At 56.6% G+C, this 25,135-nt stretch overlaps 1 protein-coding gene and 1 long non-coding RNA gene across 35 annotated transcripts in view; one reads left to right on the top strand and one right to left on the bottom strand.

Annotated features, from left to right (window-relative positions):
* NCOR2 (nuclear receptor corepressor 2) overlaps positions 1 to 25,135 on the bottom strand; it is a 211,475-nt gene that overhangs the window by 145,521 nt on the left and 40,819 nt on the right. For 14 of the 34 annotated variants that reach the window (XM_072802187.1, XM_072802194.1, XM_072802181.1 and 11 more), the window contains exon 1: positions 20,567 to 20,862. The exons of 1 other annotated variant lie outside the window; for it this stretch is intronic. The gene's annotated coding sequence lies outside the window, so the exon portion shown is untranslated. Of the gene's footprint in view, positions 1 to 1,958; positions 1,979 to 20,566; positions 20,865 to 20,912; positions 21,252 to 24,947; positions 25,128 to 25,135 lie in introns of those variants that run through there. 19 more of the 34 variants (XM_072802171.1, XM_072802188.1, XM_072802193.1 and 16 more) reach the window with 6 other exon arrangements.
* LOC140619196 (uncharacterized) lies at positions 8,019 to 13,680 on the top strand. Its single transcript, XR_012019126.1, has 3 exons — positions 8,019 to 8,229; positions 9,087 to 9,201; positions 13,536 to 13,680. It is a non-coding gene; the product is annotated as an uncharacterized lncRNA (long non-coding RNA).

Below are 25,135 nucleotides of genomic sequence, written 5' to 3'. Positions count from 1 at the left end.
GCAGCAGTGGCAACATGCACCACATCAGGGAAAGCCCCTCAGCTCCCCAGCCTCACCCCCACGGAACCCCCACTCTGGCAGCACTTCCCACCGCCCCTCAGCCCCCCGGCCTCACCCCACGGAACCCCCACTCTGGCAGCACTACCCACTGCCCCTCAGCCCCCCGGCCTCACCCCATGGAACCCCCACTCTGGCAGCACTACCCATCGCCCCTCAGCTCCCCGGCCTCACTCCACGGAACCCCCACTCTGGCAGCACTACCCACCGCCCCTCAGCCCCCCGGCCTCACCCCATGGAACCCCCACTCTGGCAGCACTACCCACTGCCCCTCAGCCCCCCGGCCTCACCCCATGGAACCCCCACTCTGGCAGCACTACCCATCGCCCCTCAGCCCCCCGGCCTCACCCCACGGAACCCCCACTCTGGCAGCACTACCCACCGCCCCTCAGCCCCCCGGCCTCACCCCATGGAACCCCCACTCTGGCAGCACTACCCACTGCCCCTCAGCCCCCCAGCCTCACCCCCACGGAACCCCCACTCTGGCAGCACTACCCACCGCCCCTCAGCCCCCCGGCCTCACCCCATGGAACCCCCACTCTGGCAGCACTACCCATCGCCCCTCAGCTCCCCGGCCTCACTCCACGGAACCCCCACTCTGGCAGCACTACCCACTGCCCCTCAGCCCCCCGACCTCACCCCCACGGAACCCCCACTCTGGCAGCACTACCCACCGCCCCTCAGCCCCCCGGCCTCACCCCACGGAACCCCCACTCTGGCAGCACTACCCACCGCCCCTCAGCCCCCCGGCCTCACCCCACGGAACCCCCACTCTGGCAGCACTACCCATCGCCCCTCAGCTCCCCGGCCTCACCCCACGGAACCCCCACTCTGGCAGCACTACCCACCGCCCCTCAGCCCCCCGGCCTCACCCCACGGAACCCCCACTCTGGCAGCACTACCCATCGCCCCTCAGCTCCCCGGCCTCACCCCCACGGAACCCCCACTCTGTCAGCACTACCCACCGCCCCTCAGCCCCCCGGCCTCACCCCACGGAACCCCCACTCTGGCAGCACTACCCACCGCCCCTCAGCCCCCCGGCCTCACCCCACGGAACCCCCACTCTGGCAGCACTACCCACCGCCCCTCAGCCCCCCGGCCTCACCCTATGACCTCTACAGTTTCTGAGTCACCAGGGCCAAGTTCTCCAGAAGCACCCAGTTCAGGCAGACCGCTGGGCACCCGTGCTGAGAGGCATGGCCAGGGTGAGGCGCAGAAAAGTGTCCTGAGAAGCGGTGGACAGGGTCAGCTCCGGCAGGGTGCAGGTCACAGGTCACAGTATGACCCTGTGTAGGAGCAGAGCTGGGAGTGGGGGGATTGGGCAGTGGGGGGCTGGGGAAACAGCTGAGGACACAGATAAGAGCCAGGGGGCCCCAAAAGGCTGCTGGGGTGCAGGTAAACGGTGCCTTCCGCGGGAGAGAAACCACCCGTGTCCAGGCTAGAAAGAATCTCAAGAGACGGTCCAGTCTTTACAGGTGGGGAAACTGGGGCTCGGGAAGACCAAAGGACTCACGTCAAGAGGACACGGAGACCAGAGTCAGGAGCTGCCTCTGCTGGGGAATCTCTGGGGGCCTCCTCCCGCCTAGGCCCCGGCTCCATCAGCCGGTCGGGGGCACCACCGGCCCAGCCGGCGTAAGCCCCAGGAGACAGGACGGCACGGCCAGGCCTCCTTCGCCCTCCACCCTCAGCACCCACCCGGGAAACGTGTGCCCCCCAGGCCCCGCCACGTGCAGCCCACCCCAGCTGAGGAAAACCCGAGATGGCGCAGGCACCCCCTCCGTGCTCCCGCGTTCTGCGGCCGGCTGGGGTTGCATCTCCTGCCATCAGGTAAATAGGTCGCACCCCCAGCTCCCCGAAACCTCCTGGCCTCCCTCATCGCCCTGCCCCGGCCCGCGGCTCACCGCTGTCCTCCCGCAACTGACCCTCCACGGGTGATGTGCCTGCTGGGGGTCTAACACGAAAGAACGCTGGGAGGGCGGGCTGAGAAGGGTTAGGAAACCCCTGACCCGGGGTCTGACTGCCTTCCACTCCCCGCCCCCATCTTCCACGACGGGAGATTCGGCAAGACCTTTCCAGGAGCCATCCTCCCTCCCCAGGCTCTGGGAGTGGTCATGTGATCCCGGCCTGGCCAATCAGACTCCTGCATCCCCTGGGCCAGGGATTGGTTGGAGGATGAGCATGTGACCCAAACTGGGCCAATGAGAGGCGGCCTTGAGACTTTCACTGGAGGAAACCAAGAACAGGTGCACTCTGCTTGGGAGGAAGCTGGGAGGATGAAAGCCTGCCGTTCTCAGGGCCACCGCAGGGCAGTGCCTGCCCAACGGCGACACCATCTGGCAGGAAGACAGAGCTGAGGATGGTGAGAGCGCGGTCCAGGTCCTGATGGCAGCCATACCTGAACACAGTCGAAGCCTGCTCACTGGTTTAGGAGAGCGGAGACATTCCTGTGTGTTTTGCCTTCACCAGCCCAACCTGGGTTTCTGTAATTTGCCACCAAAAGTTCTGACTCACCCAGGGAAGAAAGGAGTCACAGCCCAGTGCACCCACGAGCACCTCAGGAAGTTGCCCACGTGGGCTTGTGTCAGCCCACAGGATGTACCGTCTAATTTTTATGAGCATGGGAACACATCCTGCTCAGCTAACAGGAGCAACTAGTATCACTCTCACTAGAACCAGCTCTGTAGTAGCTCCAGCCCAGTGATACTGATGCTCTGCTGTGGAAGTGGGGGGAACAGCTGCCCTGCCAATTCCCACAAAGGGCAACATGGCATCTGTCCTGCAGCCCAGAGACATGAAACTGGACTTGTCTGGGGAGGGCCAGGGGTGGCCACTGCTGCTGGACCCCATTCCAGAATTCTCATGTGCCGGCTCATCTCAAAGCCCAAGCAGACCCTGGTCATACAATGCAGCGATGCAAATTTCATTCTGCCCTCTCTCTGGGCTTTCAGCAGTGGCCCACTGTCACTGAGGAGATGAGGCCAGCACTTGGGTGGGAAGATGCTCACACTGCTTGCCCCTCCTCCAAGAGCATTGCTGGGCAACTTCCAAATTGCTATTTGATTCTGCACTGCAGAAAGTGGCAGAGGAGTCTAATTTACCCATAGCTTTCCTAACTTCCTTTGCCTAACAAAACGCCAACTGGAGAAGGCAGGCCTCCACTAGACAGATGCTCACACATACAATGGGCTCCCAGCCTGTGGGCTCCAGAAGCCAGAAAGGTGACACCTTTCCAAAGCAGCTCTGGAGAATCTTCGCTGGTATCCCTACCCTTCTCACTCCAAGGCCAGGGTCTGGCTACCTTCCCACTCCCTCTAGACTCACTGTGTGTCCACCACCAAGCTTGCTGAAGCAAGCCACACCACTGTGTGCTTCAGCCATCAACAGGTCACCCCAGCAGCTCCCTGGCCCCATGTTCTCACACACATGTTGTCCCCAAAACTAGGAGATTCTGAGTGCCTCCCTCATTCACCACGAGCTGATTTAATAAATCCGATTTCCATCCCTCCCAACCTCAGTCACATTTATTGCCAGCTCGAAAAAAAAAAAAAAATTTTTTTTTTATTTTTTTATTTATTTATTTATTTTTTTAGGAAACCATTTTGGCGGTTCCTCCAAAAGTTAAACATAGAATTACCAAATGACCCAACAATTCCACTCCTGGGCACATACCCAAAAGAACAGACAACTGGGACTCAAACAAATACATGTATATGAACGTCCATAGCCACATTGTTCACAGCAGCCAAAAGGTGGAAACAGCCCAAAAGTCCATCAACAGATGAATGGATAAACAAACTGTGGTCCATCCAGACAGTGGAACACGATTTGGTCACAAAAAGAAATGAACATTAACACAGGCCATGCCACGGATGAACCTTGAAAACATCACTCTAAGTCAAAGAAGTAGGTCACAAAAGGCTAGGTGGGGCATGAGTTCACGTGCAGGAAGTATCCAGAATAGGCAAACCTACGGAGACAGAAAACAGATTGGTGGCTGCCAGGACAGGGGTGGCCAAGGACTGCTCACGGGCAGTGGGCTCCCCAACGCAGTGAGGTAGTATTTGCATAATATTGTGAATGGAAAAACAAATTAAGTATTGACTTCATCAAGGTTTGAATGTGAGTGACGGGAAGAAATGGGACACTCCTTCATCAAAGACAGGGGGAGGAGAGGATGCCTGGATCTGGGCTGGGCTGGAAGAAGAAGAACCGAGACCGAAGCAGGTATGCGACACAGCAGCTCCGGTACCACTGCGAGTGTTGGTGGCTTTAGGGTCAGGAGAGGGTGGTGGGCATCTGCTTATTTACAGAAACTTTGAGGTCCCCACTGCAAGCTGAGCCCCAAGCTAGTGAATGAGGCAGGGCCCAGCCACAGAGGGCTCAGTGCCCCGGCGGGGTGCGGCAGGGGGCAGACAAGCACCAGACTGTGAGCTCAGAGAAGGAAGCTCAGTCTACCCCAGCCTTGGGGAGGGCGAGGGGGCATCAAGAAGAGAATGGGCACGAGACAGTCAGGGGGAGTCAGATGGCGCCACCGTCTGACCAGGAGCCCAGAGGTGAGACTGGGCGCCACGTGCTTGAGAAACTCTTTGAGTGAGCACAAAGCAGGGAGGGCAGGCAGTCACTCAGGTTCGCGGGCCAAGGCAAGGATGGATTCTGTTCTAAGGGCCCTGAGGAGCCAATGGCTGGGAAATAAAGGGTCAGTGTGTTTTCCAAGCAGGCACTGCAGAGAATCAGGAGACCCAGGTGCTCCTGCAGACATCCAAGCAAGATGCGATGCTGGCAGGACTGGAACAGCAGTAACAGAGAAGCAGCAGCACACGGCAGGAAAGTCGGGACGGAGCTCGCCACTTGGCCTCCCAGGGACAGGGGTCCTTTGTCCCTTTCCCAGGCAGGGTGCCTCCTACCTCTGAGTCTGCTTCCTCAGCTATGTATCAAGAGCTCCTGCTCCACTGGCCTGTTGGAAGGACAGCAGCCTTGGGAAGCTCTGCCATCATGCCCAGTAAACAGCAGGCGCTCAATGAGGCCAACTCAGCAAAGTCAAGAGAAAAGACAGCACTCAAGCAAGAACTTGCTGAGCCAGGGGCTGGGATGGTTCCGAGCCCCAGGGCCCCAGACAGGGACACCAGAGGCCCAACCAGGCCTTACACATCCAACCCACAAACCACGACACCAGGGCCACCGAGCCAGCCAGGGGAGGGCCAAGATCTCCAGGGCTGCCCACGGCAGGGGATCCTGTACACAGTCCAGAAATGGGGCTCCCAGTGAATGGCCCACAGAGGGGGTCCCCCCACCAACACCGCAGGGGCTCCAGCATGGCCCTCTACCATACCTGCCCCGGAGGCGGCACCCAGCACGGGCCACTCAGCAACCCACAAGAGAGAGCCCACAGGCTGCGGGTCCAGTGTGGCAGCACCCCACAATCCTAACCTCACATTCCTTGTCACATCCACTGTGTGGCTTGGTAAGGCTTCCAGATCTGCAAGAGGAAGTTCAGTGCTGCGGGTTCTGTCCACCTTGCTCCCTGCTTCATCCCTGCAGCCGCTCAGCGGGCCTGGCACACAGCAGGTGCTCACCAAGTGGACCTGTCCAGGCAAGCGCCAGTAACACCAGGTAAGGCCAGAGCCTCCTGCCCCCACATTCCTCTCAGGCCCCAGGCAGGACGCTGAGGCCTCACCGAGGCACATTCCACAGATTTTCCATGTCGTGTGCAGCCTGCATCGGCTCCGGGGAGGGTGGAATTACAGCAAGCCAGGGCTGGGGTGTGTCTGAGAGTGGGGGAACAAAGGGGGGATTCCCGCTAAGGTGCTAAGAGCGCAGAAATGTGCCTGGGAGCCTTCAGACCTGAGCCCAGGCCCCGGAGAAGATGAAAGGCCAGCTATCTGTGCCACACGTACCTAACTTTCCTGTGACGACTGGGTGCCAACATCAGAACTCCAGAGGGTGTGGGAGCCTCAGAAGTAACACAGCTGTCAGCCCAGCAGAAGCCCACAGCACATGTACACACACACATGCACACATGCACGCTTACCAGAACCGTCCAGGGTGCCGGCAGGAGCCATGGGGCCCACACAGGGACAGGGTTTCCTGTAGCCATGCCCCCACGGCCTCCTGTCCAGGCTGCAGGGACACTGATACACCGGGAACCCCACCTCACCTCTGCCCTTCAGCAAGCATCTAGAAGAGTGTGTGACCATCAGGAAGTGACTACACAAGTTGCTGCTGAATCCCTGCGAGCATCTGGCACGTAGTAGGTATGCTGGTGCTCTGGAACCTCGAAAAACAAATGACCATGTACTAGATGGCTAAAAACAAACCAAATGCCTTCTCTCTCACTGTTTTGGAGGCCAGGAGTCCCAAGTCAAGATGTGGGCAGGGCCACGCTCCCCCACCTAGAAGCTCCAGGATCCTTCCAGCCTTCTCCAGCTGCTAGTGGCCCCAGGCACCCCTTGGCCTATGGCCACCTCACTTCAGTCTCTGCTGATCATACCTGGCCTGGCCCCTGCTGTCTGTGCATCCTCTCCTCTAAGTAGGACCCCAGTCATTGGGTTCCAGGCCCACCCTCATCCAGGATACCCTCATCTGCAAAGACCCTCTCTCCAAACAAGATCACATTCCCAGATTCTGGGTGGACATGAATTAAGGGGGGGGAACCCCATTTAACCCAATATGGTAGGTGCTCAATAAATATTTTTTGTTCACTGCTATAATTCCAAGCCTGGCACAGTGCCTGGCACACAGTAGGCATCCAACAAACATCTACCAAACAGCCTGGCCCCCCCGGAGAACAGAGAGCCAAAGCCAGCCAACACAGGGAACGTGAGCACGGAAGCTGTTCCGGGATGTAAGGTTAAGATGTGGCAGAAACACCAGCTAGAACGAAGCTGTTGACACCTTGAGGTTCTAGTTTCTGGTGTGCTGTAAAAACAGGGAGCTGGCCAAGTATCTCCTGCCACCTTCAGCAGGGCCTCCTGGCACAGAACGGACGCTCAGGGAGCTGGCTCTCAGCTGGGTCCACAACACAGAAAGCCCCACAGGAGGTGGCCCCAGTGAGCTCAGAGGAGCCTGCACGGCGCTCTGAAGACAGGGTGCCCTGTCCCCAGCCCCAGCAGCTCACCACCGTCAACCACCAGGAACCAACCAGGAAACTTTGGGGGCAGGTACTGAAATGCAGTAGCAAGTAAAAGATCCCAAACACTGCCTTTGCTGAGCTGCCATTCAAGCAGGCAAGACAGCAGTCACAGCAGGAATGCTGGAAGGTGTTTGTGGTGTGGAGAAAAACAGAAGCAAGAGGCATGAGGAGGGCCAACAGGGGATGGGGGTGTGTGTGGTCAGGACAGCTTCACCAGAAAGTGTCTTTGGGCAAAGAGGTGGAAAGGGAGAGAAAGGGGAGAAGAGAAGCATGCAGATGTCTGAGGAAGCTGTTCCAGGCAGAGGGAACAGACAGCTCAGAGGCCCTGAGGGGGAGAAAGAACAGCAGGGAGGAACAAGGCAGGGCCCTGTGAGGTCATGTCACACAGGCTTTCACTCAAAGTGAGAAAGGGAAGGGCCACCCCTCTGGGCAGCGGTGATGCTCAAGGTCTCCCCATCAAGCCTACCCTGGAAGGGTAGGTGCCCCTGGGTTAAAGGAATTTCAGCTGTGTCTCCCATCAGGGAGTAATGGGTCCAGGCCTCTGTGTATCATATGTGGGTAAAAGGATCAACCCACCCAGAATCTTAACACTGTTAAAGCCACCATTCAGGATCCCATAGAAAACAAGCCCCTGCCCACCCATTCATATAGGCAGGCCCAGCAGCAACGGCACTGACCCAGCAGAGAGCTCTCTGGGCTCCCCAAAAACGAGCCAGGAACCCAACCAAGACTTGCTCACACCTCTGTCCAAAGAGCAGCAGCCCTGAGGGGCCTGTGGTCACTGTACTCAGAACCCAGAGTGCCACTCACAGGAGTCCTGCCTGCCCACCCCCAAACTGAGGCCAGTGAAGACAAACCCACCCCAAGTGGGTCTCTGTCCCATTCTGGTCAATCAGGAACTTATTTGAGCATCTCTGATGTGCGGGCACTGTGCTGAGCACTGAGGTCATATCAGTGGACCAGTTGGACAAAAACTGCTGCCAACCAGAACTCACATCCAATGACAGGCCTGTCCCAACAGAAGAAGCACCTCCTCACCCAAGGTACTCAACAGAGGATGGATGGAGGGGGAAGGTGGGGTGGGTGGATAGACAGATAGATGAAGGAAGGAAGGAAGGAAGGAAGGAAGGAAGGAAGGAAGGAAGGAAGGGAGGGAGGGAGGGAGGGAGGGAGGGAGGGAGGAGGGGGGAGATGGATGAATGGATGGATGGATAGATGGACAGACAAATCAGTGGATAGACATCAATTTAACTGTCCCACTATCCATGGTTTTTTGGGTCTCTTTTTAAAGCAACCCCCAGACCCAAGCATGGCCTTATTCCACCAATACTCCTATATCAGGCTCCCTGCCAGCCAAGGCTGTGGACACACGAGCACCATCACCCCCATGAACCCCCAAACCTGCACAACTGCCCCCCAAGCCCCAGACTGCTGGGCAAAAAGGACCCTGGGGAAAACCACATCCAGTCTCAAACTCCAGAATCAGAACAAGGAGAGACAGGTAGAAAGGTTCATTGAGAAAAGAACCACAGGAAGCTCAACACCCACAGAAGAGTTCCCCAAATAAGGGCGAGGGCTCAAGTACCCTCCGCCACTCAAAACATGGGGAGTTGGGGGTGGGCGTGGGGGAGGCAAGTTAATGATAATAATGGTGGCAATATTAATCTTTTGGCAGATGCTATCACCCTCCCCACTTTGCAGATGAGCAAACCAAGGCTGGGCCTGACCAAATAAATGGCAGAGCAAGTTCCCAGAGCATGGAGGCTATGCAGGACTGGGGAGACCCACACCTGAACACAGAGGAAGGCAGAGAGCTCCCCGAGGGAGGGGTGAGCCTCGCCTCACAGGGTCTGGACTAGTGAGGAAGGGGCTGCCCTCACTCAACACTCTCCTTCTGCAGGTGGGGAAACTGAGGCCCAAAAAGAGGCAAGCACTCGGCAGGCTGGTGCCCCATGGCCCGACTCTGCCCTCCAAGGCTGGATCCCATAGCCCACAAGGTCCGGGCACCCAGGGAGGTGAGCAGAGCGACCTGGACCAAGCCCACTTCAGACATTCCAGGGGAACCACACCCAGAGCCGTGAGGACCAAAGCTCCAGGTCCAGGTGCAAGAACAGAGCCCTGGACTGGCCACAGCCTACACCAGCCTTCCAGGAAAGACAGAGGCCTGGATCCAAACACACCCCCAGCACCCACCCCACCTCTCACCTCCCCTGTAAAGGATCCCCAGCCAGCACAAGAACCTCTGCCACCCCCCAATTCTGCTTGGTGCAGCCCTCCCAGGTCCCTCCTACCTGCCTTGGAATCGGCAGCTCCACCTGCTTCACAGGTGATGTGTATCAGGCACCCACACAGGGGAAGGCTCCAACTTCCCTCGCCAAACTGGACCACCCCGTTCAACAGACCGAGAAGCCGAGGCTCAGGGAGGTGAGCTCACTTGCCTGAGGTCACACAGCCAGAGGCAGCCAGGTCCAGCCCTGCACACTGTCCACAGTAAGCAGAAGCAGCGTGGCACTGCTTGGGGCCACCGAAGAGGCCCGTTTCTGTCTCTAATTTAATTGGTACATTTGTGTCCAGGTCGCCCAGCCCCAGCCAGATATGCTCAAAATCACTTCCTCCTGGACCCCCTTTTCCCTCTTTTAATTTTAAAAGGAAGTGAGGAGAGGGAAGCCACAATCAGGACAAGCCGTCCCCGCACACGAGGTCACAAGGTTCCACACGAGAGCCATGCCGCGCTATCCCTCCCTCCTGGGTGTCTCACAAACATGACGCCGGATTTTTCCTGGCTCTTCCTCATTAGGTTCTGGGCGTCCTGAGAGAGATGTGTTTTCCATTAGGCCCTGCTCTTCCATCTGGCCTTCCCAACAGCGATTTTTTCTGCAGAGGGAAGGGGGGAACCAAAGAAGATGCTGGTGTCCAGGCAGTGGCAGGGGGACACTGGCACCAGCCTGGGCAAACCAAACCGCTGGACCCTCCACCCCAGGGGCCTCACAGTAGATCAAGGCCCACTGCAGGGTGGACAGTAGGGGCCAGTCGTGGCAGGGTGTGTTGGGGCTCAGCACAGTGCCCGCTCACAGTGGATGCTCACCCACTCACAGAGCCTGGGACAGCATTACTAATCCAGGCCCTGGGGATCGTTGAGGATGTGGGGCTTGGGGTCCTGGGTCTGACCACTTCACTTCCTGGATGGGAACCCAGGAGTAAATGGGCCACAGCGCACAGCTCTAGACATTCTGCTGAGTGAAATAAGCCAGACACAAAAGGACACACTATGATTTCACTCATAGGAGGTGCCTAGAATAGTTAGATTCATAAAGACACAAAGTAGAAGGGTGGCTCCCAGGACCTGGAAGAAGGAGTATGGGAGTTAGCATTTAACAGGAACAGTTTCTGTTTTGCAGGATGAGAAAGTTCTGGAGACGAAGGTGGTGGATGATTGCACAACCATGTGAATGTACTTAATGCTACTGAACTATACACTTAAAAATGGTTGAGATGGTAAAATTGTTATTTTACCACAATTTAAAGTTTTTTAAAAATAAGAAAAACAAAACAAACCACATACCTCCTCCAGGGAGACCTCTCTGATTGCTAGTCAAGTCATCTAGCTGGGCTGGTATTACTCTGTGGTGGCTCCAACTGCCCAAGACTGCCCCACAAGAGAGATGGCGTTGCCAGAGGCCCTGCCAGGAGTCTTGGCATGCAGCAGCCCCTCCTTGCCAGGCACTGAGAGGGACCAGAGTCAAGACCTTGCTCCCAACCTGGGCAGTCTGGGAGATGACTGAAAGGCCAGGATGCAGGGAGGGGCTGCCAGGCTGTCAGCTCCACCCATCATTCACCAAGACCCTGAGGGTGCAGGGGGCCACTGCCAGTCAAGGGGCAGCTTGACTCTGGGTTCCCACCAACTTCCCTGCATCAACATCTGGCAAATGTGTCTACAGCTGTGCAGCTGCCGGAAACGCCTCCTCCAGCCCCTCCTCCAAACACACTGGTCCCTCAAGGACAGCCTTCTGAGGAATTTATGGGGTCGTCCTGAGTATTTCAGGGCAGATCTCTGGGGGACATCCTCCACCACATGTGAAGGAGGACAAATGTTCCCGCTGCTAAGAATAGCTTGGCCAGCAACAGCCTGCAGGGCTAGGAGCCCACCCACTCAACAACAGGCCCCCTCTCTGTACCCCACCCCATCCCTGGCCTCCAGATTCCATCTCCCACATGCCTGGCCGGGAGGCCTCTCCTGCCCCCTAGGTGCCAGGCCAAGGGGGAACGGTCCATTTCGATCAGCTCTTTGCAATGCTCCAACGTGGATCACAGGAGCCCCTCGGCATCCCTGAGGGCTTTCGCTCATCAGTTAGTCTCTGATGATGGAGCAATGATAGAGAATCCAAAGGGCCCTCCAGCCCCTGCAGCCAGGAGTTCCAGATGCAAACAAAGGCTTCAGTGCCCAGGACTGACGAGCATTCCCCTGGGATCTGATTATCAGTTTGTAGAAGGAGCGAGACTAACAAGGCTCCAGGGGAGAGGGTCCCAAGCCAGAAACAAGGAGGGGAAAAGAGGAAGGAGGGCAGGCCGAGAATACCATACCCTGATGAGAACACACAGGGCCAGACTGGAGTCATGCCAAGCAGGGAGGCAGGTGGTGGCTGTCATGTGTGAAAGGACACAGGAAGGGGGTGGCTGCCGCTCAGCCCCAGCTGGGGGGCACATCATAGACACTCAAGACTATGGCCCAAGGGATCACAGCTTCCAAGTGTTTCAGGCAAAGAAAGTCTGATTTTGAGACACCCCTCAATTTACAATTTTTATTTCAAAAACATGGACTATAAACCCAACCCAATAAATCAGTCTGACATCCAAATACAGCCCGTGGGCTGCCAGGAGGTGACCTGTGGCTTCTGACATGTGGTCAGTTGAAAGCCACAAGAGACAGCCCAGCGAAGCCCAGGGGAGCTGGGCGGGCGGGGGGGGGGGGGGGGGGGCGGGGGGGGGGCGGGGGTTGGCAAGGAGAATGACAGGCAGGAATGTTCTCCCAATGGCTTGGAGGGGGACCGGAGAAGCCCCTAATTAAAACAGGGAGTGGGAGGGGCCGAAGCCACTTACCCAGTGCACATTCAGTAACACCCCCACTCTAAAGGACACACACTGGCTGTTGAAGGGGGGACTGGACAGGGACCCCAAGCTGGCTCATCTCCAACACATGCAGTGAGCTGGCTGTGGCCAGTAGCTGTTGTCTGCCTGCCCACCCACTCCTTGCAAAATGCACCCTCATGTCTCTTGGGTTACAACGGCCCTGTACCCTCCAACCTGGACTCGGAAGGAAGCTGACCCCCCCTCCCCCGCTTCCCAGGTCCAGGCAAGCAGCATACTCTCAGCAGCGCCCCAGCACTACCACTACCAGGGCCACCGTCACTGCTTTAGGGAAATGCTTTTAACTCTTAACCTGAGCCCATAAAGCTCACTCTGACTTTTGTTGTAGTATCGGGAATAACAACAGGATTCCCTTCCGCTGGGCTGCAAGGTTGTGATGATTTGTTTTAGGCTACCAGGGACTGGACATGGGGAGCACCTCAATCACCTGAACCCCTAGATCCAACTGTGCCTAAAGCTTATGCTGAGCCTTTTGTGCTAAATGTGGGAGGAGCAGGGAGTCTGCCAACTGTAACCAAAACACCTAATAGCAACCCCCGAAAACCCAGATTCTAACCTGTGAATCTCCCTGGAACCATATTTCTACCCTCCCTCTAGACCCCCCCCCCCCCCCCCCCCCGCCTGCGTGAGGAGGGAGCTCTCCCAGGCCAGCCAAGGAGGAGGCAAGAGAAGTGAGACGGGAGCCTAGGACAGACTCAGCCTGGGAGGAAGAGGCCGGGCAGGAGCCTGGCATAGGAAGCACCTCCTGGACCAGTCCAGAGCCGTCAGTCGCCCAGGGTGGGACCCAGCAGGCAGCAACTTTGCAGATAAAGACTGCCCCTCCGGGGATCCCTGGGTGGCTCAGCGGTTTAGCGCCTGCCTTTGGCCCAGGGCATGATCCTGGAGACCTGGGATCGAGTCCCATATCGGGCTCCCTGCATGGAGCCTGCTTCTTCCTCTGCCTGTGTCTCTGCCTCTCAATCTCTCTCTCTCTTTCATGAATAAATAAATAAAATCTTTAAAAAAAAAAAAAAAAAAAGACTGCCCCTCCTAGCTAACTCAGATCTGGGTTGCCCCTCAGCAGAAAGCACACCCCCACCCACCAAGCCCCAGGCGGTAAGTGGAGGCTCTGGCCTCTGTTTCTGGAGGGATTTCTGGAGGAAAATCCCAAGCTGGCGAGTGCTACACCCTCTCTCTCTCTCTCCCTCCCCATCTCTCCCTTCAGACAGGACCACAGTCCAGAAGCCAGGTCGTGAAGGCTGCATCCACAGACACACCTTGGGCCTCATCCCTGCTGGAGCCCGCTGCCTGAGCTGTAGAACAGCAGTTGCTCTCGGCCTGGAGAGTGGTGATCAGGAGTCAAACCAGCAGCAGGTAAAGATCCTGATCCCCCAACCCCTGACCCCAGAGGGTCCTCTTTTCCTCCCAACCTCCCTGTAGCCACAAGTTAGTTACACTACCCTTTCACAGATAGGGGACTGAGGTTCTGGGGTCAAAGAAAGCTTTTCAGTGTTCCACAGGCAGGACAGGACCACAGGAAGATTAACAAATTCTACTTCCAGATTCCAGGTCCTGAGCAGTCCTGGTAACCAACTCAAAGTGAGCACCTTGCACTCATCAACATAGTTAATTGCTAACATGGTGCTCACTATCACCAGTTCATTTAATCATTACAATACCCATGGGAAACACAGTTGAGGCACAGAGAGGTTAAGTAACTTGCTGGAGGTCACATAGTAGGCAAGTGACAGAGTCTGGATGCAAACCCAGGCTAGCCCTCTCCAGCATCCACCTCTTATCCACTGTGTCCTGGGAGTCCATTGCCAGCGTACCCCAGCCTCCCTGCTCAAGCTGGAGAAGATCCCTGCCTCTCCCACCAGGCCGGTGTCAGGGTCTCATTGGTCTTGTAGCCAACATCACTGCTCATTGGTCCAGGCCAAGTCACTGGAGGTTGCCAGCTGGAGGCAACCACAAGTCACTGCTGATGGGCCACAGCCATCTCCATGTCCATCTGGCTAGCCCCCCAGAGCTCGTTGCAAATCCCCACCCCTGGTCCCAGAAGGAGAAGGTGGCATCTTCAGTCCTCCCCCAACTCCCTGCTCTGTTACCTCCCTCATCAGGATCTGGAATCCTCATTCCCAAAGCCCCTGCTGCCTTATTTCCCATCTCCCCACAACCCCACAGGTAAGGTCCATGAAGGCAGGAGCCATACCTATTCTGTCTGTCACTGAGTTCCAGCTCAAGGCACACAGCAGGCCCTCCATAAATGCTTGTTGAATCCACGAACACAGAGCATTATTGTAGACTCCAAGCCAAAGCTTGAAGGCCACTCTCTGAACATAGAAACTGAGGCTGAGAAGGGGTCTACTTAAAGTCAGATTTTGGGGTGTCACCTACACTAGGCCAGCGTGTCCCAAGAACTTACCCATGTCTGCACTGCCTGCTCTCTTACAGCTTTCAATGTGGTCAGGGCTCTGACCCCTTCCTCCTGGAAGCTGCAATGCCAGCCCACCCACTAGCCATGGCTAAGACTCTGAAGGCCATCACCACCACCGAGGGCTGTAGCCTGCCTCCTCTGGGCTTCAATGTCCCCGCTTGTGAAGGACTCCTAGCAAAGGAGGCAGGTTAGGGGGCAGGGAGGTGCAGGGCAGAGGATGGCTGCAACCCAGGTGATAGATGAGTGGCCAGGCATGTGGGAAATGAGTGTTCAGGGCTTAGGGAAGGCTCAGCATGGAATCTGGGGAGCCTCTTGCCTCCAGGTTATATCCTCCTTAGCAGGGATGCCCAAGGAGGGAGAGCTAGCGGCAGGCAGTAGGCAGGATCGGGGATTTGTGGATTTGGGTTCTGGACCCCTCTGACAGGGCTGCCCACACCACTGGGCACAAAGCAGTATTCTCAGCTATCCCAGCTACCTCACTAGGTCCTGGGCCCTCAGCTTGGGATGTGGAAGAGTACCCCCCACGCCCCTTCCCCGGGGAGTACTCCCTCCCACCTCCGAAGCACTGGCATCCCTGGCTGTGTTAGCTGGTCAGGTCTACGCATGTAACAAATGACCAGAATCCGGGTGGCTATAAAACAACAGAAATTTATTCTCTCCCAGGTCTGGAGGCCCAATGTCCAACATCAAGGTGTGGGCAGGCCACAATCCCTCCGAAGGCTCTGGGGCAGGATCCCTCTTGCCTTCTCCAGCTTCTGGCCACGTCACCCTGGTCTCTGCCCGTCTTCACACAGCATCCTCTGTGTGCCTTCTCTTCCGTCCCTCATCAGGACACTGGTCACTGAATACAAGGCTCCCTCGGGGAATCCAAATGACCTCATCTCAAGAAACGTCTGCAAAGACCCTCTTCCCAAAGCAGGTCACATGGGAGAGGAGACGGGTATTAATGCCTGTGCTTATCTTTTCGGGGGGCTGCCGTTCACTCCGTGACACAGCAGCCTTTCCTGATGCCACCCCCTGACAGGGAGCTTGCTTCCTGCCGAGGCCCACCACCAAACCCTGGGCAGGAGCCCCCGCTATGTAAACAAGGAAACTGAGACACAGAGAGAAGCCAGCCACAGGCCCAGAGTCTGAGCCCACTTGCTCTGAGCAGTCCTACCACAGGAGCTGCTGGGCACAGGGGCCTCCCTCACGTTTACAGGAAGCCAGGGACTCTCACACCCACGCCTCCAAGAGAGGGCCAACCAGGGATGACTCACCCTCACTTCACAGGCCAAGAAGAGGCGCAAAGTGGTTCAGCCAGGGAGCTGAACAAACTCTGAATCTGTTTGCTCCTGTGTCAAAGAGAAGCAGATCCCACTCCTGGAGGATGAAACAACGTCCTGCAAGGACAGCACGTCCGGCCCCCGATAATCAGCACCTCTCTATTTATTACCCACTGGGGCCCAGCCTACACAGCTGCCTGCCCAGCCTCCAACCCCAGCAGAAAGGGCCCATTATGACATCACAGGCCGGGAATTATGTTATTAGCCTGGGAAGGAGGCTGGACCCAGGGACAAAAGGCTCATTGTTATGCAAATGGACAACTGGGGCGGGGGGCAGCTCCTCCAGCCTTCTAGCTTCTGAGCCAGGCTGAGAAATCAACTCCAGGCCTTCCAGAAGAGTTTGGGCATCTCTGGGCCTCAGATTGGATAAGTAGGGCTCGCTCAGAGTGGGAAAGGGGCCCTTTTTCGCCTGGCTGCTTACAAAATGCCGTCTACCTACTAATACTTGGTGCCTGCAGCTGTGTGTCTTTGGGCAAGATGCTCACCTCTCTGTGACTCAGAGCGTTGTTAGAAGAACTCCATAAATTAACATGTGCGCAATGGTTGCCCTGCTTCATCAGCCCTCAATACACGAAGCTTATGCCCCATGTCACCAGGCCCCCCTCTTGCTTTGCTCACAACCTCCACCTCTCTGACTTTATCTAGGAGATGCACACCTTCTGGAGGTGTAGTTGCTACAGGGCACTCTTGAGCACAAACACAAGAACTGCTTTTCAAAGGACTCTAATATACCCTGAGTCCCCAAAATGCATTCTCAGCCCTCAAATGCAGAACTTCTGGGATGATATGGACCTGAGTCTCCCTAGCCAGAGCCTTCATGGGTGTGACTTGCCAGGAGGCACAGCTGAAGCACATCCATCCCCAAAAAGGCCTCATTCACTGCAAGGGGACAGGCCCAGATCCACAGTCCGTGGGGGATGCTGAGTCAGGCACAATCATTTGCAGAGCACCTATGACATGCCCAGCACTAGAGATACTGCAGTGACCAAGAGGAACAAAATCCTGGGTGAAGGGGTTAGGGGGACATGGCGATAGACACATGATAAATCCCAAGTGACAATGGTACAAGGGGGCAGGAGTAACTTTGGGGAGGTCAGGGCCCTGCTCAGAAGGCCACATTTGAGCAGAGGCCTGAGGCAAGAGTGTTACAGGAAGAACATACAACAAGTACAAAGGTTCAATGGCAGGACCATGATCGGAGTTTCCAAGAAACAGTCAAGATGCTCATGAGGCTGGAATGTCCCCAACTCAGCCCACTCCCTGCCCTCCAGGCTCTGCCCAGAAAATCCCAGAACCTGAGACCCTGAGCTATGAGTGGTGCTCCCCGAGCCTCAGACACAGCCTCCATTATTGGACATGATTGTGGACACCCTTCCCGACTCAGCCCCAGCAGGGCCTGCCAGTACCCTGTCCCCAGCCTGGGATGGTCTGGAACCCTCCCAAATCCTTAGGAATAAAGCAAGCCCTGCCTGGACCTCTGGGGACACTTGAAGGCCCAAGCCCAGTTACTAGTCAGTTGTAAGGGAAACAAAAATCTGTAAGCCCTCTCTCAGGAGTCTCCAGAGATGTGTCTAGCCTCAGATTAGCTTTGGCTGAACAGAAACGCATTTCTCATGCTTAAGCACCAGCTGGGGATAACCCAGCTCACTCTAGGGTGAGCTAGTTACATCCACCGTGGAGGTGCGAAGGGGTCCAAGAGAAACCAGTACCTTGCCACAGGAAACAGCAAGAAAGGAAAAAATGCAGCCCAGAGGACAGAGAGCAAGGAGGAAAGAGGAAGCAAGTGTGGCTATCACAGGAGTGACCCCACAGGCCTCAGAGGTGGCTGAGAGGGGGCAGACTCTGGAAGGGCCCAGGAAGTGAGAAGAATGAGCGGTCCAGAGGTCAGGGCTCTCTGGTTTTCACAGTTCATGAGCCTAGCCAACACCGCCCATCCCAGCCTCCAAGCCCAGCCTACAGGTAAGGACAGGAGAAGAGGAACCAGGGCTCACAGGCTCTGGCTAAGGTCAAGTCTAGCCCCAGCCCTTACAAACTCTGTGCTCTTGGGTGGGTCACCTGACCCAAGCCTCAGTGTCCTCGTCTGAGAAGCAGAGATCATATAGCACCCTCCCATGTCTCAGCCAACTCAGGTGTGGAATGAGTCAGCGAGGGGAGAAACACAGTAATCGCATCAGGGATGATACTCAAAGAGCACCCCCCGCGCAGCACTGGGCACACACCAGTGCCTTTCTTAACACCTTGCGTGGTCACCTCATTTCACCTTCCCTCACACCCCACAACATACCAAATGTTATCTCCAGTTTACAAATGAGGACTGAGGCCTGGAGGGGCCAAGCCACTTGCTCTAATGCACACAGCTACCAACAGGCAGATCTGAATTCGAACCCAGGACAGCCTGGCCTTGAGCCTCTACTCTTTGTCTCCCTAGATCACTATAGATTCATAGACAGTCATAAGAAAAAAGAAAGCTTGACCCTGCGTATCCTCAGCCACCCTCCCCCAATGGGAACGTCCCTAGAGAAGCCCATGTCAGGACCAGAAGATTGACATTGACACAATTGACCTAATTCAGACCTCACTGGTTTTACATGCACTCATTTGTGTGTATATGAGTGTGTGTTGAGCACTATGCACCTGCACCTCAGAGCAGATGGGAGGGGCGTCAAGTCACTGAAACCCTCAGGGCAAGGCTGGGACACCCACAACCCAGCTCTGCGGCTGACCCAAATAGGTCAAGCAAGGTGACACTCATGGGGCCCCCTGCTACAGAGGCTTTCCCAAGGTCCCCAGGAGAGGCTGGAGGACAACCGGACAGCAGGCAGCTGGTGTGGAACGCCTGGACACCTGGGGAACTCCCTGCGGGCTCCTGCTGGCCCAGGAGGAGAAGCCCTGAGCCAGCCACCAGCCCAGCATCCGGTGTCACTTACAAACACAGGATGACTGCCACCCTCGGCGGGAGAGCTAGCCCTGCCTGCCCAACCCCCATGCCACGCCAGGCAGTAGGGGTGCCTGGCCCCTGCTTGGTGGGGGATGGAGCAAAACAAGCACACACTGGGACAGCTCCAGGGCGCCCAGCCCAGGCCCAAATGCAAACAGAGCCTGGGGCTTGAGGAAGGACCCTCTCCGCCTCCCGTGATCTATACAGTGGTTTCCAAATCTACAGGGTTCTCGACAGAGAAGAAAGGAAATATCGGTGAAGCCCAAGGTATAGCTAACTTAAATCCAAGCTTATGGTCTACACTAAAGGAACCTCCCCACACCAGCCCACAGGGGCCCTGCTCAGGCAAGTCTTGGCTCCCCACCACCACCGTGCACCTGCAAGCCACTCCCGCTGTATGGACAAGAAAGTGGAGTTCTGTGACCTCACACCTTACACAAGGGGCAGCGCGGGGCCACCTTGAGCCACACAACCACTTCTGGGGTGGAGACAAATGGAAGAAAACTGAGGCTCGGAGACGTGAAATAATCTGTCCAAGGCCAGACACAGCCATGAAGTGTTTCACTGGGATGTGAACCCCAGTAATCTGGCCCCAGAGGGAACCAGGAGGCTGCAGCTCTCTCTCACCTCATCCCAAAGCCTGAGTGATCCCCCCCCCAACTATTGCCCCATTTTACAGACAAAGGAACAGGCTCACACAGGTGAGGCAAGACCACCCAGTGTAAAAAAGGGATGGAAACAGGATTCAAACTCAGGTCCATGGCAAATGAGAGATGCCATCTTGGGAAGCCAGCCCTCCCTGGCCTGGGCTCCAGGCCCCCACGAGACGATCCGCTACCTCCCAACGGTCCTGGCGCACCCAGACCTCAGGACAAATCCCTCCCTCATCCCCTGTGCCTGCAACTGAAGGCTCCTTGTGAGCTCAGGAAGCCCTTCCAACTTTCCAGTGTTTATGCCGGTTCCTCGCTGCCAGGTCCCTGGGCAAGCCTGGGCTGGTGGCGCTGATTTCAAACCAGACATGGGCACCCGGCCAAGCGCCACCGCGGTGGGAGCGGGCGCCGGGGCAGCCGCAGCGCTGCCTGCACCTGGCTCCCCTCTCCTGCCCCCTGCAGCCAGGGAGCCCATCACCCAGATCCCGAGGCCCCCCAGCCCACCCCCACCCCGCAGCCACAGCGCCAGGAGCACCCCGATCCCTCGGCCCTGCCCGCTCTCCTGCAAGGAAGTGTGCACCCCGGTTCCGGGCAGCTCAGTCCGCACCCTGCACATCCACCCCGGCGGCCAGACGGCGGCCACAAGCCCTTCCCGCAGGGCGCCCTGCTCCGGACCCCAGCCACTCGGTCCACTGCGACCGCCGGCCCTGCGTCCCCCAGCGCCACCCCGCCATCGCCACCCGCCCGACACAGGGCCGGCCACCTGAGGCCACCGTGGCCAGGGTGAGCCCGGCGGCCCCCGGACAGATGCCCCGGTGCCTCCCGGTCTTTGCCCACCCCTCCTGGGCCACGACCTGGACGCTCTGCGACTCCCTGCCCACCACCAAGCCCAGAAACTTCTCTTACCAGAGCACATGACCAGCCTTCCACTCACGTCAGCTCCCAACACAACTTGAAGTAACTCTCCCACAAAAAAAAAAAAGAAAGAAAGAAAGAAAAAGAAAAAGAAGTAAAATGTGCCAGCAAGTGGGTCAGTGGAGTCCACACACACAGACTGTTCTGTTGGCTTCCAGAAGACACCCGGTGTCCAACATCAAAGCCATCCTTCCTGCGGGACCGACGCGGAAAGCGGCCGCTCGCCTTCCCGCGAGACTACGGCGCCCGGCCGAGGAGGCCCCGCGGCCAGGCCCGGCCCCACGCGCCCCCTCCCCCGGCCCGCTGCCCCCCACCCGGCCCGCAGCCCCAGGCCCACCAGGCACGAGCCCCGGCCGCCGACCCCGCAGCGGGGCCAGAGCTTGGTGCCGGGCCTCCGCGGTCCCTCCTCGCCTCCTGCCACTCCGGGCCTATAAACACAGAGAATTACATAAGTCCACTCCTCTTGTTCGGAAGCCAAAAGTACTCGCTTTTTCTCCCAGCCTTGGCAGTAAGTAATAATTCCTCATCGCCATGGTAACCCTGGCGGGCTTCCAGCCGACACTCAGGAGCTGAAACGCTGGGAGGCCTTTTTATAGCTTGGTAGAAAAACCTCTTCACTATTCCCTCCTCGCGGGCGAAAGCGAGCTCCCGGCCCGAATTCTCCTACTTCAACGGGCTTCCTCCCGGCCGGACCCGTCCTCCCGGGAGCCGGACCTGCCCGCCTCCTCCCCGGAGGGCCTGGCCGGGAACCAGAGCCGGGCCGGGTCCCTCCTTGGCCTCCAGGCCTCCAGAGTGACATGGCGGAGGAGCAGGCTCTGCCTCAAAAATATTTCTGCCCTACTTGTAATCGCAGGAAAAGCAAACATGACCCCCTCGCATTGGTATTCTGAACGAGGGTCATCTCGGTGACAGGCCCAGAGGGTGAACAAAGCCAACCCCCCCCCACACACACACACGCATGCACACGCACACACACACGCACACGGGCCAAAATGGATGCTCTGGTGGTCAGCCAGGGGTCTGAACCTTGGCCGCAACCGGCTGTATGACTCAGAAACAAGTCTGAGCTCCTCTGGGTGTCAACTTCCCATCTGTAGCAGGGGCAGGCTGGGCTCTGCTTCCCACAGTACTCCCTGCGGTGGCCACCAAGGGAAGCGGCTGGATCCCCTGGGGGGTCTCCAGATTCACGCCCCCGCCCCCTAGCAACCAGAACTCGAGGCCCCAGGACATTTGCCCAAGATGGCATCCCCAGGGACGACTAGGGGAGGGAAGGGGGTTCCCCGGGGATGTGGGGCAGGACGCTGTAGGCAGGAAGCACAGCCAAGGTCTGGAGGCGGGACCACGTCCAGCGTGTTGCAGAAGCAGAGAGGAGGCTGGAGTAGATACAGTGAGGCAGAGAGAGAAGATGAGGTCAGGGGGTAACAGGAGCAGAGGGGGAAGTAGGTCAACAAGACACTGGGCAGGTCACTTAACTCCGCAGACTGGAAAGGCTCCCAAGGGCAATCATGACGATGACCCTGGAGGGAGCATACAAGGTGCCCAGCACTGCATAGGGCACTTCACCTGTGAGCTCATCTGTCCTTGCCACAGCCTGACAAAAGGCCAGTGCACTTCTGAACCCCAAAACACAGAGAAGGGAATGGGCCCAAAGAGGTTAAGCAGGCTGCCCAAGGTCATACAGCTGGAAAGTGGCTGGGCTTGGGTTTGAAAAGGGCAAGCCTGGCCCGCACTCATCCTGCCACGTGGTACAGTCCATAAGGAGCTACAGAGGGTCTGGGGCAGATCAGATTTACAAGAGACGAAGGTCTATGGCCACTGGCCTAGCGAGGGGGTCAGCGTGGCTGCCAGGAGACCAGTAAAGAGGCCCTACAGGGGCCATATGGTGTTGACTTTTGTCAACTCACCCTCCTGCCTTTCCCAAGGCAACTCCCTTAGAGTGTTAGGGGAGGGCTGCTAGGACCTGCCCTGAAAGCCACGATGGGGACCTCACTCCTCCACAGCCTCGAAGATGGGGAAGCTGAGCCACAGAGAGAGATAGGCAATACAAAGCCACTTTTTTACTCCCCAGATCTGGCGGCTGTCTCCTGCCTGTTGGCTCTCATTGTAACCGTCAGATCACAAAACCCAGGAACGGGTGAAACCAGCCCCACCAAAACACAGCCAGGAAGCAGAGCCTGAAGCAGCAGCAGCAGCAGCAGGACTCACAGGTTCCTTTTGTTCTTTTCTGTTTGTTTTGGACACAGGCTTGGACCCAAACCTTCACAGAAGCTGGCCCGGGAACCAGGAGGAACGCATCCACACCCCCACCAGAGCTATTTATGCTTGTGGCAGGTTCAACGCTGGGCCGTGTCATTCCACGGTCACTTCTTCGTCTTGTGCCCGAGATGCTGGGCCATGGACAATTTGTTGAGTGACTTCATGAACATGGCAAATCATCACCAACCAGAAACGGTGACATGCAGGTCCCTCTAGACAAAAGAACCTGAGCTTACGTTCAGAGTAAGTTAGCAAGAGGTCCACTGCCTGGCAAAGGAACACCTCATTCTCCCAAGCCTCTGACAGAGACTGTCCCCCAGGAACCTGTCTGCGAGACAAAGCTTTGCACACCGGGAAAGATCAGTGAAGAATTTAACAAGACACGCTTTGGTGGAAGCCATGGAGGCATAGTTGGAGAGGCAAAGGGGTCCCCGAGAGGAGGCAGGAAGGACTCTCTGCAGGCATTGCTCTGCTTGGCTGTGAAATGGGGGCATGCTGCCTGCTGCCTCTCTCAGGGTCAACAGAAACCATACCTGCTGCGGGGCTCAGGGAACCACAGGATCTGGCCCCAGTGGAAGGGACCCCCCCATACACTTCCTCCCTCCCCACAGAAGCAGAATTGGAGCTGAGGGAAGAGAAAGAAAGAGCAAGAGAAAGGGGTGCCTGGGGGGCTCGGCTGATTGGGCATCTGCCTTCAGCTCAGGTCATGATCTCAGAGTCCTGGGATGGAGCCCCACATCAGGCTCCTTGCTCAGCAGGGAGCCTGCCTCTCCCTCTGTCTGCTGCTCCCCCTGCTTGTGCGCGCGCTCTCTCTCTCTCTCTCTCTCTCTCTCTAATAAATATAAAAAAAGAAAGAAAGAAAGAAAGAAAGAAAGAAAGAAAGAAAGAAAGAAAAAGAAAGAAAGAAAGAAAAGAGAAAGAAAGAAAAGAGAAAGAAAGAAAGAAAGAAAGAAAGAAAGAAAGAAAGAAAGAAAGAGAAAGAAAGAAAGAAAGAAAAGAGAAAGAAAGAAAGAAAGAAAGAAAGAAAGAAAGAAAGAAAGAAAAAGAGAAAGAAAGAAAGAAAGAAAGAAAGAAAGAAAGAAAGAAAGAAAGAAAGAAAGAAAGAAAGAAAGAACAAGAGCTAGAGACATGAGCCTGTTCCCACATTCCTTCTCCTATCCCGCAACCCAGCACTCAGAGCCCGCACAATGGGACAGGAGGACGCAGTCATAAAAAGGAAGGAAGCCGTGACACCTGCCACAACGTGAGGGAGTCTCAAAAACATGACACTCCATGCATGAGGTCATACACAAAAGGTCACATATTGTGTGATGCCACTGATATAAAATTTCCAGAACAGGCAGGTCCACAGACACGAGAAAGCAGGTGGTCTCCAGGGGCCGCGGGTAGGAGAAATGCAGGAATGGCTGAAAATGGCTTCTGGGTCTCCTCTAGAAGGTGATGAAAATATTTTAGAACTAGAGGAAGGTATTGGTTGTGTTCAACATCACTTGGGAATTAAAAAAAAAAAAACAATGAATTGTTTGCTTTAAAATGGTTAATTTTACATGATGTGAGTTTTACCTCTGTTCAATAAGCTAAGAGCCTCTGACCCCAGTCTGCCACCCAACAAACACATACAGAGGCCCTACTGTCCACCAAGGTGACTGGGCAGACAGAGGAGTTGAAGACAAAGACCCCTGCCCTCGTGAAGCCAACACGGGAAGAGGTCAGGAGTCAACAGCAGATGAAGATGTGATGTAATTCACGTAACAAATGGTTTCTGAAGTGGTGGCCATTCAGCAGCAGCCTGGCTGGAGAAGACAGACAGATGTGGAAACTTCTCAGCAAACAGGGTGCCAGGCAGAGGAAACAGCTAGAGCAAAGGCCCTGCAGCCAGGAGGCCACCGTGGCTGGGATGGCCGGTGAGGGTCCCAGGGTGCAGACGTACAAGGCCTAGGAGGCCACACACAGGCCTTTAAAATTCACAAAACTGCATCGGTGTCCGAGGGCAGCTGAAACAAACTACAACAAACCTGGGGGCGGGGGGATAGCTCAAAGCAAGAGCTATTTATTCTCTCACAGCTCTGGAGGCCAGGAGCCCAAAATCCAGGCTCTGGGGAGGATCCTGCCTCACCTCATCCAGCTTATGGTGGCCCCGGGCGGTCCTCTGCTCGTTGTCTCTGCTCCCATCTTCAAAGGGCCTTCTCTGTGTATCTTCTCTTTTAAGGACTTCTGTCGTCAGACTTTGGGCCCATCGTAATCTAGGATGATCTCATCTCAAGACGCTCGACTTGATCGCATCTGCAAAGACCCTCTGTCCAA

This window comes from Canis lupus, chromosome 27, assembly GCF_048164855.1.
Source record: "Canis lupus baileyi chromosome 27, mCanLup2.hap1, whole genome shotgun sequence".
NCBI lineage: Eukaryota > Metazoa > Chordata > Mammalia > Carnivora > Canidae > Canis > Canis lupus.
The sequence above is the reverse complement of the archived record's forward strand: the minus strand, read 5'-3'. Positions and strand labels throughout refer to the sequence as shown.